The sequence below is a fragment of the Sorex fumeus genome, unplaced genomic scaffold (genome assembly GCF_029834395.1).
Source record: "Sorex fumeus unplaced genomic scaffold, SorFum_2.1 ptg000039l, whole genome shotgun sequence".
Lineage (NCBI taxonomy): Eukaryota > Metazoa > Chordata > Mammalia > Eulipotyphla > Soricidae > Sorex > Sorex fumeus.
Genome location: NW_026606096.1, coordinates 16,943,956 through 16,961,501, shown reverse-complemented (window position 1 = coordinate 16,961,501; position 17,546 = coordinate 16,943,956). Strand labels below are relative to the sequence as shown.

General features: G+C 37.7%; 1 protein-coding gene and 1 non-coding gene across 3 annotated transcripts in view; both read right to left on the bottom strand.

Moving 5' to 3' along the window:
* Positions 1-17,546, bottom strand: part of MARCHF1 (membrane associated ring-CH-type finger 1) — a 637,376-nt gene that overhangs the window by 209,460 nt on the left and 410,370 nt on the right. The gene's annotated exons all lie outside the window — the stretch shown is intronic.
* Positions 7,031-7,194, bottom strand: LOC130028467 (U1 spliceosomal RNA). Its single transcript, XR_008793198.1, has one exon. It is a non-coding gene; the product is annotated as a U1 spliceosomal RNA (small nuclear RNA).

Genomic DNA, 17,546 nt, shown 5'->3' with positions numbered 1-17,546 from the left:
TACTCATTGTATGATCATTCTGACCTCAAATTTTCCTTTTGTGGCCGCGTGACCATTCATACCATTTAGCCCACGGAGGTACCAAAAATAGTACACATTTTTTTGAGTTTAGCATACATGCTTGTAATCTCTTATACAAGAGCTTAAATGCTCCAGGATGAAAAACAGCAACCTTCACACACTTCGCTCTTATGGTAGTGGGAAGGTACACAGTGGTGGGATTGGTGTTTGGATATGAAATGCCATAAATCATTCTGAGCAACTTTATAAAAATAAAATTAAAAAATTGAATCACCTTGAATTTCCAAATTTCAAAGTTATTCATGATTTAAGTTCAGACAATGTTCTAACACCAATCCCTTCAAAGTGACCACATTTTCCTCCACTGGTGTTCCCAGTGTTCCTCCCGCCCCAGCCAGCTAAATTTGTTCTTCAATATTAGTTAAATCTAAGATTTACTTAAAGATTAATAAATTTTACTTAAACACTTTCTTAAAAATTAATGTTCTTTAAAAAATATCTACCAAAATTCCAAAAATTCATTCTTCTGCAGTAGCCAAATCATTCCTGGTACTTATTTTCATAATCACATTATAACTCCCCTAGGGCCTTCTAATTATAGGCTTTCTATGACTAAATTCTCTCCTGTGAGATGTAAGCAGAGCTAATAATTTTTAGCTTTTGCTTATTCAATTCATTTCAAATAACTTCTCTGTTCTTTCTATTGCTCTGTGCTAGGGTAGTGACTATCAGAGGCAAAGAAATGACACATAATAAGTTGATTCGTCTTGGGTCTTTGACCACGTGGTGAAAAGCCTTTTACAACTTTGGAACATACACTCTAAACTGTCATGAGAGAGAAATAAAACCGAGTTTATTTCAAGCCATAATATTTTTGTATTTATTTATTGTAACAGTTTAGTTCATCTTAAAGGGACTAGTTCAAAATAATAGCTTTATCGCTTCTAGAAAAAGATTTGCAGAACTGCAATGATATAAACAAGAAAAATAAAGCAAGAAGAATCATAGAATTATATTAAAATAAAACCTACAAAATCTTACTGAGAAACAGAGCATGTGATCTGTACAAACTAAAGCGCTATTCTTTGATGGCAGCATAATATCATTAAAACAAACATTCTCTACAAATTGACATATAAAAAGAATGCAGTTCCAATTAAGTCTCCAATGCAGTTTATTTGTCTTTTAAGTATAAAGAACTCGGGAAAAATAATTACCTATACAGACAGCAAGGAATGCCTGAGAATTGCCAAGAAAATAATGGGGGAAGGAGTAAGATTATCTGATGTCAAATATTACACATTAAAAAGTCACTATTATTAACTCAATATAATGCTGGTGTAGCAATTAACCCAAAGGTTAGTGCAGTCTAGAATAGAAAAATTCAGACATAAGTAAATGAATTTCACATGTAGCAAAATTTGGTTCTCCAAACCAGTACTGGAAGAAGAATTGATAAAAAGAGATTCTAGAAAAGTGGTTATCCATGTCATGTGGAAGAACACTCAGATCTCAAGCTGGAATCAAAGGTGAAGTTACTTAGTTTGCACAGAGCAAGCTACAGTATGATCCCTGGCACTGCATGGCCCCCAAGCACTACCAGAAGCACTGTTCCAAGCACAGAGCTAGGAGTAACCCGTTATCACTACCTATCTGCCTCAATCTGCACCCTGCTGTCCCATCCCATCCAGAAAAGACAGATTTTTATGTTCACAATCATAGAGTACAGATGGAACAGAGTTTTTAGTGAGAAAAACATGTTTGCAATAAGTCTAAATAGTACAATCTATCTTGAGTGGGGGAGGACTATATGACTAATTTGGGAATCAGAAACTAGGCCATAATTGATTATGATGAAAAAGAGAAAATTTTAAAGGAATAAATAATGCACCAGAAAATGGACATTTCTTGTTTTTTTTTTTTTCTTTTTGGGTCATACCCAGCGATGCACAGGGGTTACTCCTGGCTCTTCACTCAGAAATCACACCCGGCAGTGCTGCAGTGCTCAGGGGACCATATGGGATGCTGGGAATCGAACCTGGGTCGGCTGCGTGCAAGGCAAATGCCCTACCCGCTGTGCTATCTCTCCAGCCCCGACATTCCTTGTTTTGATGGAGACTGATGAAGTTAAATTCCTTAGAAATAAAAGCAGCTTTGTCTACCACCAACAACAATAACTATCACAACAACTGGGAGTAGAAAGAAAACCAGCAAAAGAAAATCATCCAAACATTAGAAATTTCATTTTTTTTAAAAAGTACTAAAGATTATTTAAAATGAAGGTCAGGAAGATTAAAATTAAAGTAACAAGCAGACATTGCTTTAAACCCATTATGCTAGAAAAATGGAAATTAGCTATAGCCTATTGCTCATGGAGATAAGAAAAAGAGTCCTCTCAACATTTTTTTTTTTTTAGTACAAGTGTGAATTTTTGCAGTATCGTTCAAAAAAAAATCTGGCAACATGTTGAGTTAAGAAAAATATCTTATAGTCCTCTCACTTCCAGGATTCTCACCCAGAGATAGAAGTGCACTAGAACATAAGGAGTTGGGTCACAAAATTATAGTCACTCTTAACTTGAAAGGAATCTTGGCACAAAGACGAACCTGCTGTTACGTTTACGTCTTTAAAGCTTAAAAGCTTGCCCTTCTCAGCTCCTTAGATAAATTCTGCAAACTATTTTCTGTTTTGTCCCTAGTAACCCTCAAATCACCACCAAAGGGGCACCATAGGAAAACTGGAAGGTTGCTACTGGTATTGTTCCTGTTCTATTTGATTCCCATGACTTCTTTACCTAGTTAGCTAGTTGATGCATAGTCACGTGATTTATTCAGTAGTGCATATATTAAAGAACTATATATTTGTAATGGATGGACCATGAGGCATACTTAAGTGAAATAAGTCTGAATAAGGACCAGAATGATGGCACACAGGACAGGGCTCCATACTTGACACATGCATGCAGGGCACTGTGCTACATGTGCCATCTCCCTGATCCCAGATCCTCCAGGGATGGCACTGGTGACCCTCCTGAGAACTACTACGAACAGTCTTAGAGGTTTCTGAGAACATAAACCTGACTAGTCTGTTGAATTGAACTGTCTGGTGTGGTCCCAAGAAACCCTGAGCACTGTTAGGAAGGACATCCCCTTCAAAGAAAAAATAATCCCAAATCAGTAAACATGTAAAACAAGTCACTCAAAGACAACTGTCAATTTATTTCATTTGTATATGAAATCTAAAAGAAAAAATTAAGGATAAAACAAAATGTAAGTCAATGAAAGGGTAGAATGATGGTTGTCAGAGAAAGATTTTGTGATGGTGACGGAAAAGCTGGGGGTGGGAAGATTATTTATCTAGGTAGTTAGGAGGTACCTAACTTCAGATTCTACAATAAGCCCTGGGGACTCTCGTCAATAATACTACTGGCTTCTTATATGCTTTTTGTGTGTGATCCTAGAAATTTTTCTTCACCTTGGTAGCTGAAGTGCCCTTCTTGGCTGGAGCTAAATAAAGCAAGTCATTTTCTAACACTCTTAGAAACAGACTCATTGACTTTTTAAAACACTACACCAGACATCTGGCTTTCTCTCAAAAGCTTGAATTCGGTTCCATCAGAACCCTCTGTGAAGCTTTTATTAAATGGAACTTTTTAACTTTGTTCATCCAGAGCTTGGAAGGATAACTGTTTACTATAATTTTAATGTGTAATATCTTGTTTTTTTCCTGCCATTTCTATAACTGATTAATGATCTTTTAGAGCACACCTAATAAATCTTTAATGTGACATACTCTGTGTTAAAAACACAACTGAGGGTTATGACTTCCAACTAGATCTCTAATAAATAGTGCTTATCAATAGAAGAATGATGAAATAGTTTAGAGGTATACCTTGGGAATGACGAAACTATGAAAGAGAATTGATCTAAAATAATTTAGATCAAGTTGAAGGTGGGAGAGATAGTCTAGGGGGAACACAGCTGACCTGCACACGACTGACCACTGGTTATTTATCTCAGACACTACATACGGTTTCCTGAGCACTGCCAGAAGTGACCCTTTGAGGAAAAGTGGCAGAAGAGACCCTGCACACAGACAAATGTGAACCCGCATCCTCCCAGTTTAACAAATAGAAGATTGAGTATAAAAAGTAAAATGCAAAGAAGTATAGTGATTTGCAAAACAAAACAAAGCCAAACCTGACAGAACCTCTTAAAAAGAATATGTGCATATGTCTGTGTACATACATGCATGTGAACATAACTAATTTGTAGGCAAAGGTAGGTAGACATGTTCGTGAGTGTATTTACATGTGGTTGGAGGGAAGTACATACATGCATGTGAACATAACTAATTGTAGGCAAAGGTAGGTAGACATGTTCGTGAGTGTATTTACATGTGGTTGGAGGGAAGTGGGAAAGTGGAGTGTGAGAGGAAAAACAGTAGAGAGAAGATCAAGATAAGACCCAACATTTCCTTACAAAGTAAAAGAGAAGGTTGAATATCTGTATATGTAAAATTATAATGGATTTAATAATAAAACTATGCACTGTAGCACTGTCCTCCCATTGTTCATCGATTTGCTCAAGCAGGCACCAGTAACGTCTCCATTGTGAAACTTGTTATTACTGTTTTTGGCATATCGAATATGCCATGGGGAGCTTGCCAGGCTCTGTCGTGTGGGCGGGATACTCTCAGTAGCTTGCCAGGCTCTACGAGAGTGACAGAGGAATCAAACCCAGGTCAGCCACGTGCAAGGCAAACGCCCTACCCGCTGTGCTATCACTCCAGCTCATAAAACTATGATATGAGTAAAAAGTTGTAATTTTACTGGCAAGTGGTAATATCCAAAAAAAAATTTTTACCATAAAAATAGGTTAAGGATACCACTACTTCATAGAAAAAAAATCTCTAAAATTTGTATCTAAGATGAAAGAAAGTACAGAACTTTTATCAAGCATACAAGAAGACTCATATGTAGTATTCTAATGTGTATTTACAACACAACTTCTTTATGAACTCTTCTGTCATCAGTCACTTGGGCTGTTTTAGTAAGCACTGAAATGAAAATATGAGGGCATATGTTTCAAATTAATGCTTTTATATTTGGGAAATCAATGACCAGAAGTGCAATCACCAGGTCATATGGGAGTTGCATAACTGTAGAGAAATCTCCATAATGATTTCTATAGAGAATGAACCTAAACTGGTGAATATTTCCAGAAGTAGTGAATGAGAATTCCATTTTTAACCATATCCTTGGGAATCCTGTTTCCTGTATTTTTGATGTATGATGATCTCACTGGTATAGGATGATACCTCATTGTAAGGTATCATTTCATTTTGATTTAAATATCCCTGACAATAAGCCATAATAAACACTCTTTTTATACTTATTGGTTATCTACATGTCCTCCTTCTGGAAGTGTGTATTTATCAATTCTCCCCATTAATTGATGTAGTTATTGGTTTATTTATTAATGAGCTTTGTGAATGTTTTAAATACTTTGGATCTTAGTTCTTTATTTGATCTGTTGTATGCAAATATCATTTCCCATTTGGTAAGTTACCCTTTTAATAAATTCTGAATTTCATTTTTCCAGGCAAAATTTTTTAATTTGGTATAATCCCATTTTTAAAACCTATTTTTATCATTGTTATCAGTGGAATCAAGTAACAAAACATTTTTTGATAACCAGATATGTAGAGTTCTGTTTATATTAACTTAAATAAATTTTATGGCTTTCATTCCATTTTGAATTAACTTTTGAGGCATGTATACATTTATTATTTATTTTTTGCATGGGTTCCCAGTACCATTTGTTGAATAGGTTTTTCTTATTCCACTACATACATTCTACTACTTTGTCATTGATTCAACTGCACAAAGATCTGAGGGTTTCTCTTTGGGATTTCAATTGTACTTCATGGGTCTTACAGTCTATTGGTATTATTCCAGTACCATGCCATTTTATTATTTTATGAAAGGGACTTTTATGATTCTGGAGGATAATATTCTGAGTAAAATAAGCCAGAGGTAGAAAAACACATACTGACTGTTCTCACTCATCTGTGGTATACATATAGAAATAGAACAAGGCTAAGGACAATTATTAGTTGATAACAGACCTTCAGTACTGGACTGAGAATGTCAGGTTATTTGGGGAGTGGATACTGGAATTGATCACTTGGATAACACTAGGGCATTGATAGATGGTCTTGGGCATCAAAAAGTAGAGATAAAAAGTGGAAGCTCTGTATACTAAAACCATAAATGTCAACACCAGTATAAACATATAACCTAAAATATTAAATTATAAAAAAAGACATTAGAGGAGAGTTGTGAAGCAATAACTTTGGTTATGATACAATAACTTTATACATCACAACAAAAAGTGTTAATACTATTATATGTTACCTCAACTATAATTCAAAAATAAATAACTGCAAACAAAATTAAAAAGGGTTAAAACATTGGCTCACAAAAGGAAATTATTCGTGTATGATAAAAAATAGTAGGGTGACAAAATCAGCAATTTGAGTTTAATAATCACCACTATATTTTTTGTTTTTGTTTTTAGGATGTACCTGGTGGCACACAGGTCTTACTCCTGACTGTACTCAGGCCTCACTCCTGGTAGGGCTTGGAAAACCATATGAGATACCAGGGAGAAAACCTGAGGCAAGCACCCTTTGTACTATCTCTCTAGCCCCAGACATTCCATTTGTTCTATCTAACAAATGCTTTGAGAAATTTAAAGAACAAATCCTCAAACTTTTCATTGTCTGAGTACATACAGGCTCTGAATTTCCAGGCAGAAAAGCTACAGCTCAAGTTAGCTCCATCACTTGGTCATCATCTGTGCAATCTTGAGGACCTTACTGAATGTCTCTGTGCCTTTTCCTGCAATTGTAAAAAACTAAAAAAACCATAGTACTTACAACTATAATTATTATAAGAATCAAATGAGTTACTTTATCAAAACATTTTTTTCCTTTAAATTTTCTCAGGAGACTATATCAATGCAGTTCTTCAGTATCACAAGTTGCACAATTGAGTTTCACACATCGGGCCAAGTCTCCGGGGTTCAGCACATCCAGAGTGCAATGGACAAGTATCACTCTGGGAAAATCACACTCATAATCATGATATCTCCCCTGCCATGTAAATAATAGAGGTGAATATTAAAAATAAATTATTAATTTAATGTGTGGAGAAAATGTTTGGATAAGCCAAGTATCATTAAATGTCAGATCTCAGGTATGTCGTTTACAGTTTCTTTTTCTTTTTTTCCCCCACTATTCTTTGTGTCAGAGACTCTTCTGTGCCCAGAGGTGCTTTCTTTCGGGCTCAGGTAACCATACGGTTCAGGAATCGCACTAGGCCACCTGCATGCAAAGTGTCTACTCGGCTCATCAAACTATTATTTTGGTCCATCACTTTCTTTTCTACAGAAGAAGTAGATAGTAATGAGTGAAGTAACTCAGAGTGTGACTTGTGTCTACTAATACTCAATGAGTCTTAACATCATAAACCAATAAAAGTCAATTTTTATTTATTGCTTATGCTTCCAAAGTCATTTCCACCTTATTAACCTTCACAACAAGTTAGTTAATAGAGCAATCTTAGATTTATTATATATTCTCTCTCTGTACTTATTGGATGAAATCTTCCAGTTCAGTGGAATTAAGGATAAAAAACAGAATGAAGGTTTTTCAATATGCAACTCGTTCCCGGATCCGACTTTGAAACTTAACTACCGTCTCTTTATCTCAAATTACCTATGTGACATTTCTATATACATATTTAAAGCTACTCAAATTTACTTATCTAAATATGAGTTACCCTACTATAATAAAAGTCCCAAACAACTCAATTTATTTAAGACCTACCACACATAATTATATATGAGTCACCTGCATTGATGGAGAGCTAACATAAAATGGGCAAAGAATTCATTTGGTTGCTACCGTGTAGCCAAAACTGGAATCCTGGTGAATAAGTGTCATCTGAACAGATTCTATAGTTATGTCCACTCTTTCGGGTTACTAACCTGAACTCACAGCTTTCTTCAGTCCTCTCTGAAGATGTTTAAAATTAATGGTTTGGATGTGTTTTTCTAGAAGATCTAGTCTGGGTTCATGCTATTTGAAATCAGCGGAATGTTTCTATTCTAAAGATTTGGATAGTAGATAAATTCTACTCATGTTTCAGAAAAGGCTGGAAGATACCCATGATTCTTTAAATTTGCTTCAGTTAGTAGAGTCAACAGAAATATACCAAAGACATATTGTAATCGGATTCCAGCCCCTTAACACTAATGTCACTAATGTGAGGCTTTCTCAGTTGGTGATAGGAATTTCAACCAGAGAACTAACAGCATATTTGGATTCATTTCAACTATTTTTACAGACTAAAGCTGGGGGCTCATGGGCATAAATTTCTTGTCCACTCATATATAATCAGGTCTCAACATTCATTTAGTTTTTGGAAAGTTTTAATATTTTTATTAAGCATGTTTACATCATGCCTTTTCCTCATGGCGCTGGAAACATATTTTTTATGTGATAAAAGCTTTCTTAATTTGAAGAGTAATATATTATCAGCCACCTGGTACACTCATATTAGAAACCAAAACATGTCCAAAACGTCTTCATGTACTTAATAAAGAACTATTTTTCTTTCGTTCCAGATAACATTTTAAGGGATGCTGTATGCCGGGTGGTTAACACTCGGACTAACTCTTAAATTAACATTCAACTAAATTAGAGTTCTCACAAAAGTAAAACAGAACAGAAATTTGTTCTTCTGGATTTTTATGGAGGGAAATATCTCAGGTTATTAAGATAAAAACTAAATAAAATCAAACAGAAATAAAACAATAAGCAACAACAACCACATCTGTGTAACTGTGTGTGGTGGGGGGGAGGATAAAAAGCACTAATAAAACTTTGAAACTTAATATTTCAAAGTGAAAATTATTTCAAGGAACTGGAATGATAGTACCGTGTGTAGGGTACTTGGTGTGCATGCTGGCAGCCTCAGTTCAGTCCCTGGTATCCTTTATGGCCTCCTGAGTCCCGCTTGAAATTATTCCAGAGTGAAAGAGATGCAGGAGAAAGCTCTGAGCACAGTTGGGTGAGGCCTATACACCAGAAAAATTCCTTCAAGCTTCACTAATATTCAGTGACTTTAAGTCTATTAACTAATTTCTCTCTTTCTACCTAATTTCACAGCGGGTAGGGCGTTCGCCTTACAAGCGGCCAACATGGCCGACCCGAGTTCGATTCCTCTGCCCCTCTCGGAGAGCCCGGCAAGCTACTGAGAGTATTCGATATGCCAGACACAGTAACAACAAAGTCTCCAATGGAGACATTACTGGGCCTGCTCGAGCAAATCGACGATCAACGGGAGGGCCTGAAATAATAGTTATTGGATATACAATTATCAGCTGAATAGAACACATAAGGACAGTGTAAGAATAAACAGTATCTGAGTATTTGAATTTTATAGTTTGGATTTAATTTCTCTTTTTAAGAAGCAGAATAATGTAAATTTCTTTATCATGTCTTAAATTAGACATAAGTATTTGTTAATAACTCTGAAATATCTCCCAACACTTACAACATATAGAACTGTAAATAGATTTCACATCTTCCTTCATCTGAAACATTATATAAATTTCTTATAGAATTGTCTCATAGAGAATTTGAATCAGACCCTATTTATCCCACTGAAATACAAGGATGACTTCGAAAGATCATAAAAGATCACCATAGACAAGTTCACTGGACAAGCAACTATTCACAAATTATGGTGTTTCAGGAAAAAAGATTGTTATATGATAATATTCAATACAATGAAAAGGACAACGCTATTTTTTGACATTTATGTCTGGCCGAATGGTGGTAAGAATGATATAGCAGTCATTTCAAAGTACAAAGTACACTATATCCTTAGTAAATGAATAATAAGCTGAAATGTCATCAACTCAAAATTGTCCTGTGTTAAAAGTCTCAAAGAACACTATCTAGTATTTAACAACTAAAGTAGTTTAAAAGTAGTTTAAAAGATAATCAAGTAAAATTCACTATGACACTATGAAATGACATTCAGAATAAATTCACAGGAAGGAATAATTTTCTCTTAGAAAGCGTTCTCAGCTTTATTTAATCATTTAAATGACTTTTACGTGATGTTTTTCAGAGGTAATTTTCAATTCTCACTTTCATGCCAACATTAAATTATATTAAAATATGGGAACAATCGCCACTTTTAGACATTGGAAAATTATGTCCTATGTTAAATAAAGCTGCTTTTTCTTGGTATGGTGTAATATTATTCCCTCTCATATGTCATTCTCCCCATGAGGGGGGACACCTAAAGATAGCTAATGTAATCATAAACTATTAACTTTTCTTGATGCTTCCATGGTTTATTATTTATTTATACCAGTAAAAAAGCCCTAACATCATTACAAGCATACTACATCATTGAGTGAAACCTGATTCACAGAAATTAAAAGTGAGAAACTTGTAAACACATGTCATCTTAGAAGTTAGGTTTAGCCCTTGATGGCATATTAAAACACTATCAATCTTGATGACTGTCTCAGTCCACGTCCTCTACTTTCTTCTAAAGTCTTCACATATGGCACATGCATCTACCATTGTGTGTTTTGACCTATTTAGAGGACTTGTCTTACTGATGCTTGCAGAATGAGTAAAACTAATGGTGTAATTGATTGCAACTTGTTGCAATAACTGTAGTGCTACATCAGTATTTGCTTTGGTTCTCCAAGACCCAATTTACGCTTGATTAAAAAGTCAGGTGATATATTTTACTTAGTGGATATGTGCTGGAGTGATAGAACAGCGGTAGGGCATTTACCTTGCACGAAGCCAACATGGCCGACTTGAGTTCGATTCTTCCGCCCTTCTCGGAGAGCCCAGCAAGCTACTGAGAGGATCTCGCCCGCATGGCAGAGCCTGGCAAGCTACCCGTGACATATTCGATATGCCAAACACAGTAACAACAAAGTCTCACAATGGAGACGTTACTGGGCCCGCTCGAGAAAATCGATGACCAACGGGAGGACAATTTTAACGATTTAATTTAATTTTTTAAAAAGCAGATATGTATTTTTTTATTATTCTGTTCTTTCAATGTTCTTTATGGATGTTTTCTTGCATCTTGTCTTCAAGAACAATTTACTCAATAAATATGTAATAGTTTTTTTCTTATTTTGATCTTTTTATGTTCTTTATGGATGGTTTCTTGTATCTTGTCTTTAAGCATTCTGACACATTCCCTGGCTTCTACTGGTGGACTATCTGTTTCCTCTATTATGATTTTTAGTCCTTCCACTACATTCTTTTTTTTTTGTTTTGTTTTGTTTTTTGCTTTTTGGGTCAGACCCGACAATGCACAGGGGTTACTCCTGGCTCCGCGCTCAGGAATTACCCCCGGCGGTGCTCAGGGGACCATATGGGATGCTGGGAATTGAACCCAGGTCGGCTGCATGCAAGGCAAATGCCCTACCCGCTGTGCTATTGCTCCAGCCCCCTTCCACTACATTCTTAAGCTCAGTGACTTCTTCTAGATTCCTTTGTCCTGGAGCTGAAGAGATGAACAGTGGAGTTTGACTGATTATGATAATTGATATGCTGTCTTTTAAAGACAATTTATTTTTCTTTGCCAAAGCTCTATATTTGTGAACTTGTTTTTCTTGTCAATGGATTCTAAGTCCTAAAGACACAGTGAAGTCAATATCATGGAATGTTTTCCCTATTTTATGGATTAGGATCTAACATCTAAGTCTTTAATCTCTTTTGAGTTAACCTTTAGTTCATGGCATGAGATAGTGAGCCAATTTAGTTATTTTATATGTGGCTAACCAGTTTTCGCAATACCATTTGATGAACACTTTTTTCTTCATTCTTATGTTCCTGACATGAATTAACTATGAATTATCTATGGTTTTATTTCTGTGTCTCAGTTGTCTTACATTGGGCTAAATGCTTACTTTTATTCCAACAGCTTTATTCGTCATGCTTTTTATTTTTCAAGCACACTTTTTATTGCTGTTGACTTACAGTGTGAAGCAGGGAAATACTTCCTATCTTCCCTTTTCTCAAATTGCTTTGAAGTTGTAGCACTGTAACACTGTCCTCCCCGTTGTTCATCGATTTGCTCGAGTGGGCACCAGTAACACCTCATAACAAATTGTGAGACTTCTTGTTACTGTTTTTGGCATATCAAATACATCACAGAGAACTTGCCAGGCTTTGCCGTGTGGGCATGATACTCTCAATAGCTTGCTGGGCTCTTTGAGAGGGGTGGGAGAATCGAAGCTGAGTTGGCCACGTGCAAGGCAAACACCCTACCAGCTGTGCTATCGCTCCAGCCCAAAGATGGTATAATGACTAAAAGTTTCGGTTTTGTTCTTTGGGCTTTGCGGGGTGGTGTGGGGAGGGGTGGATGGGTGGGTTAACACCTAGTAGTGTTCAGGAGCTAATTTCTGGCTTGTGTTTAGAAATGATCCCTGGTAGTGCTCTGGAGACCATATGTGGTGCTGGGGATTTGAATCAAGGTTGCAGCTGACATAGTGATACACAAGGTTTACCTTCTGTAGTATCTCTCCAGCTGCACAATGAGTACTTTTTTTAAAAATTGTTATTAAAAAAAGAAATGGTTTTATAGACCAGCAAGTACAGTTTGAAGTTGTAGCACAGTTCTATCAGATACTCCAATTATTATTTGTGTATTTATATTTTGTATTTATATTTTGATTGCACAGAATTCTTATGCATATGTGTCTGTATGTATATATGAAAGAGTAAGGAAGATGAGTTAGAAACTTGAAGATTAATCTGCTTTTTTGCTTTTATTTTTTGTTTTTCTCGGCCACACCAGATGGTGCGCAGGGCTTACTTCTCACTTTGTTACTTGGGGATCACCCTTGATGGGGATTGGGTTATCATATGGGGTTGAACTGTAGCACTGTAGCACTATCCTCCCGTTGTTCATCCATTTGCTCGAGCGGGTACCAGTAACATCTCCATTGTGAGATTTGTTGTTACTATTTTATGACATATCGACTATGTCACGGGAAGCTTGCCAGGCTTTACCGTGCAGGCAGAATGCTCTTGGTAGCTTGCCAGGCTCTCCATGAGGGGCTGAGGAATCGAACCCGGGGTGGCTGCGTGCAAGGGAAATGCCCTATCCACTATGCTATCACTTCGGCCCCATATGGGGTTGCCAGAGATCAAATCTAGGTTGGCTGCATGCATGCAAATGCCCTACCTGCTGTACTCACTAGCATTCCAGTCCCAGATTTCCTTTAAATGTGACACTAATTTAAAAAAAAACTAAATTCTCAATCATATATTAGCTATAAAAGCTTCCTACTACATAGTTAAGTAGTTATGAGGCAACTGTATATTAGAAAGCTTTTTGTTTTTATTTTGGGGCCATATCCAGTGGAGCTCAGGTCTTACCCGGGCTCTGCTCTCAGGTATCACTCCTGGTGGGGCTTGAGGAACCCCATGGGGTGTCAGGAATCAAACTCAGGTCAGTTGTGTGCAGGGCAACTGCCTTACCAGTTGCATGGTCATGTCAATCCCATTTTAAAGTTCTTAAAAGTTTATCTAGAAAGTAACAATGCATTATACATTCCCTCGATCATTTAGCTTAATCGTCACATATAATCACACAGGTGCATAGTTCTCCGGTCACCCCTCAGTGGCGGAATGGGATTGACACTCCCATAGATATTGATTCATACCCTGGATTTACTTTAAAAATAATTTTTAAATCACTTATCACTTAATCACTTAATCCCCGTTATTCATCGATTTACTTGAGCGGGTGCCAGTAACATCTCCATTCATCCCGGTTTCGTGCTAGCGTAGCCCAATGGTATCTGTTCATTCTAGGAACATGCAGAGCCTCAAACCGATCATTCAGGGTCTTGACGAAGAAGTTTGACCATCTTGTAGGTTGGCGTCCACATGATCTTTTGATGTCCTGTGGAATCCAATCAGTAATGGCTCTAGTCCAGCGGTTGTCTGTAAACCTCATTACGTGTCCAGCAGATCTGATTTTTGATGTCTTGGCAAATGAGACAGCGTCCCTGATTCTTGAGCGTTGACGAAGATCAGAACTCCGGATTCTATCTCTCATTTGAGTGAATTGTGATATTCCAAGCATAACTCTTTCGATTCCTCTTTGAGAGACCCGAATAGCGTTCTCATCCTGTTTTCGTAGGGTCCAGGTCTCTGAGGCATATGTTAATGCAGGAAGAACAGTGGAATCAAAGAGATGTGTTCGTAGCTGGAGGTTCTTTGTCCTTTTAGTTATTTCTTCAACGTTCTTGAAGGCATTCCAAGCGGCTCTCTTCCTCCTGCGCAACTCAGGTGCCAGGTCATTCATCATGTTGATTTCTCGACCTCGGTATATATAACTGTTGCATTTGGAGATGGTGGTTCCGTTGAGAGCGAATGGAGCGTCAGGAACAAGGCTGTTTCTCATAAACATTGTCTTCGTAAGATTCAGCTGTAGTCCGACCTTTCCACATTCACGGTCAAAGTCGGCCAGCATTTGTGCCGCTTGGCTGATGTTTGGTGTTATTAGAACGATGTCATCAGCAAAGTGGAGGTGGTGTTGTTGCCGACCATCTATCTTCACTCCCATGCTTTCTGTCGCATGATGCTCTCGAGGGTGGCACTGAAGAGTTTTGGTGAAATGGTATCACCCTGCCGAACCCCTCTCTTGATATGGATGATTACTTCTTTGTAGAATGGTGAGATCTTGTTAGTGAATCCGCAATAGAGCTCACGAAGGATCCTGATGTATTGAGTTTGTACGCCCTGATTGGCTAGGGCTTCCATGACCGCTTCCGTCTCAACAGAATCAAAGGCCTTCTTTAAATCAATGAACGTTAGACAGAGCGGCATCTTGAACTCCCGAGATACCTCAATGAGCTTGGTTATTGTGTGGATATGGTCGATGGTACTGAATCCTTTTCGGAATCCAGCTTGTTCACATGGTTGTCCTTCATCTAGTGTTCTGCTAATCCTATTCAGGATGACTCGAGTGAATAGTTTGTAGACGACAGACAATAGGCAGATTGGGCGATAGTTGCCAATGTCGTGGATGTCTCCCTTCTTGTATAGTAGTACAGTCCTGCTGGTTTTCCATTGGGATGGAACCTTGCATTCAGACAGGTAGCGTGTGAAGAGCCGAGCCAGTGTATTGATGAGTACTGATGGTAAGTTCTTCAGGTGTTCAGGTCTGATCTTGTCTGGGCCAGTTGCTCTTTGTTTCTTTAGCAACGAGATGGCATGTTGGATTTTGGAAGGGAGAACATTGGGAACAACATATCCATCATGTGGTATGTGGTATGTGGGCAAGTGGACGTGGCTATTAAAGAGATCTGAGTAGAAGTCATGAATAATCTTCTCCATTGCCCTTCTGGAAGATGTGATAGATCCATCATGATGTCGGAGGGCAGTCATCTTGGTTTTGTAGTTGGTGAAGGACAGGCGGGCATTACGAATGCTTTTCCCAGCTTTTGCCGCATCTACCAGTACTGCTGCTCTCCTGTTTTTGAGGTCATCCTTGATGGCTTCTCTGCACTGTTTTGCCAGTTCGGATGTTCGCTTGTGGTTGCCTGAGGCATGTGCCAAGCCACGTTGGCGAATAAGTTCAAGAGTGTTCGAAGAAAGACGGTTTTTTGTGGTTATTTCTCTCTTGGCATTCCTCACACAATCATGGAGGTGCTGAATCATTCGATCGTATTCCTCATCAATGTTGTCAATGACGGCATCTTCCCATGTTGCCGCAACAGAGCCAAAGAGCTCCCAGTTGGTGGTCGTTCTGGAAGTCCTCTTCTTAAACCTTGCATTCTTTTCTCCTCGTTCTGTGAGGTAGAATTTTGCACGAAGAAAACGGTGGTCTGATCCCGTTTGGAATTTTGGGACAACAGCAACATCGGTTAGGCAAAACCGCTGATTGAATATGATGTGGTCTATTTCATTGTGGAACCGTCCATCGGGAGACTCCCATGTCCAACGTTTAGATTCAGCCTTTTGGAACTGTGAGTTATCATGGAAGGTTTTGGTTGACATGATGAACTCAGACAGTCTGTCACCCTGTTCGTTCCATTCTAGGCCACGGGTCCCGATGTGGAGTTCATCGACTGATCTTCTTGGTCCTATCTTGGCATTAAAATCACCAACAATGATCTTGTAGAAGGTGTGATCTTCTTTATAGAACTTCTCCAGCTCCATGTAGAACTTCTCAGTTTCTCTTTCACCATAACTGGATGTTGGTGCATAGACAACAAAGATAGAAACTGCCGGTAGTGAGCCACATCTATTCAAGTGTAATCGTCCGATTCGGGTTGTTAGGCATTCGAATGAATCAATGCTCGTGGCTAAGTTTGTGTTGACAAGGATACCGACACCACTGACGCCTCTTTTATTACATGTTCCAAGGAACAGTTCTTCTCCAGTGTCGAAAATGGCATGATATGATTGATGTCTTCTCGTTTCGGTCAGACCAATGATGTTTTATTTGATCTTTCGCGCTTGTACCATAAGGTCTTCAATGGATGCAGCAGATGCCAGCGTACGAGCATTAAAAGTACAGACAATCATTTTTGTTTTTCTGCGTTTTGGCAGCCTATTTCTGCCTTGGTATTTTATCAGCCTTTCCTTCCATATCCTTCTCGACTCTGCCATATTCAGGGTTAGGGGAATGAGATCCATTTATTACTGGATTTTTAATATATTTTTATATATATAAAAAATTTTTAAATATTTATTTTAAAATTCATATGAATAAAAAGGGCTAGAGCTATAGCACAGCAGGTAGGGCATTTGCTTTGTACCCAGGTTTGATTCCTCCAGCCCTCTAGGAGAGTCCCACAATCTCCTGAGAGTATCTCGCTCTCATGGCAAAGCCTGGCAAGCTACCTGTGATGTATTCAATATGCTCAACACTGTAACAACAAGTCTCAAAATGGAGACATTACTGGGCCTGCTCAAGCTAACTGATGAACAATGGGAGGACAGTGACAGTGACAGTGACGAATAAAATATGGTGATAATCTGTATTGTGAAAGTATTCTGAGGCATATGCTATAATTGTTTTAAAATGCTCTTACATTTATTTAAGCATAAAGATGTATTTTTTGGCATCCTATTGAAGGGAAATTAGGAAGCAGTATAATGATTTTTAATATAAGAACTTGTACAAGATTACATAGCTGGTGCAATGTGTTAATTTTGTGGTAAAGTTTGATAGTTCCCAGTGTGGATCTTTTCCCCAAACTGTTGAGCCTTTCAGTGAAGGGATATGAACGAAGTATACTGTCTTCCTTGAGCTACTTATAAGTCAACCACTTCAGTACACTTTAAGCATTTTAGACAGATGTATTAGAATATATTGATTAATTTAAAATCTTATATAATGGTAAATGTTTCATATAACTTTACCATTATACAAAGTATTTTATACT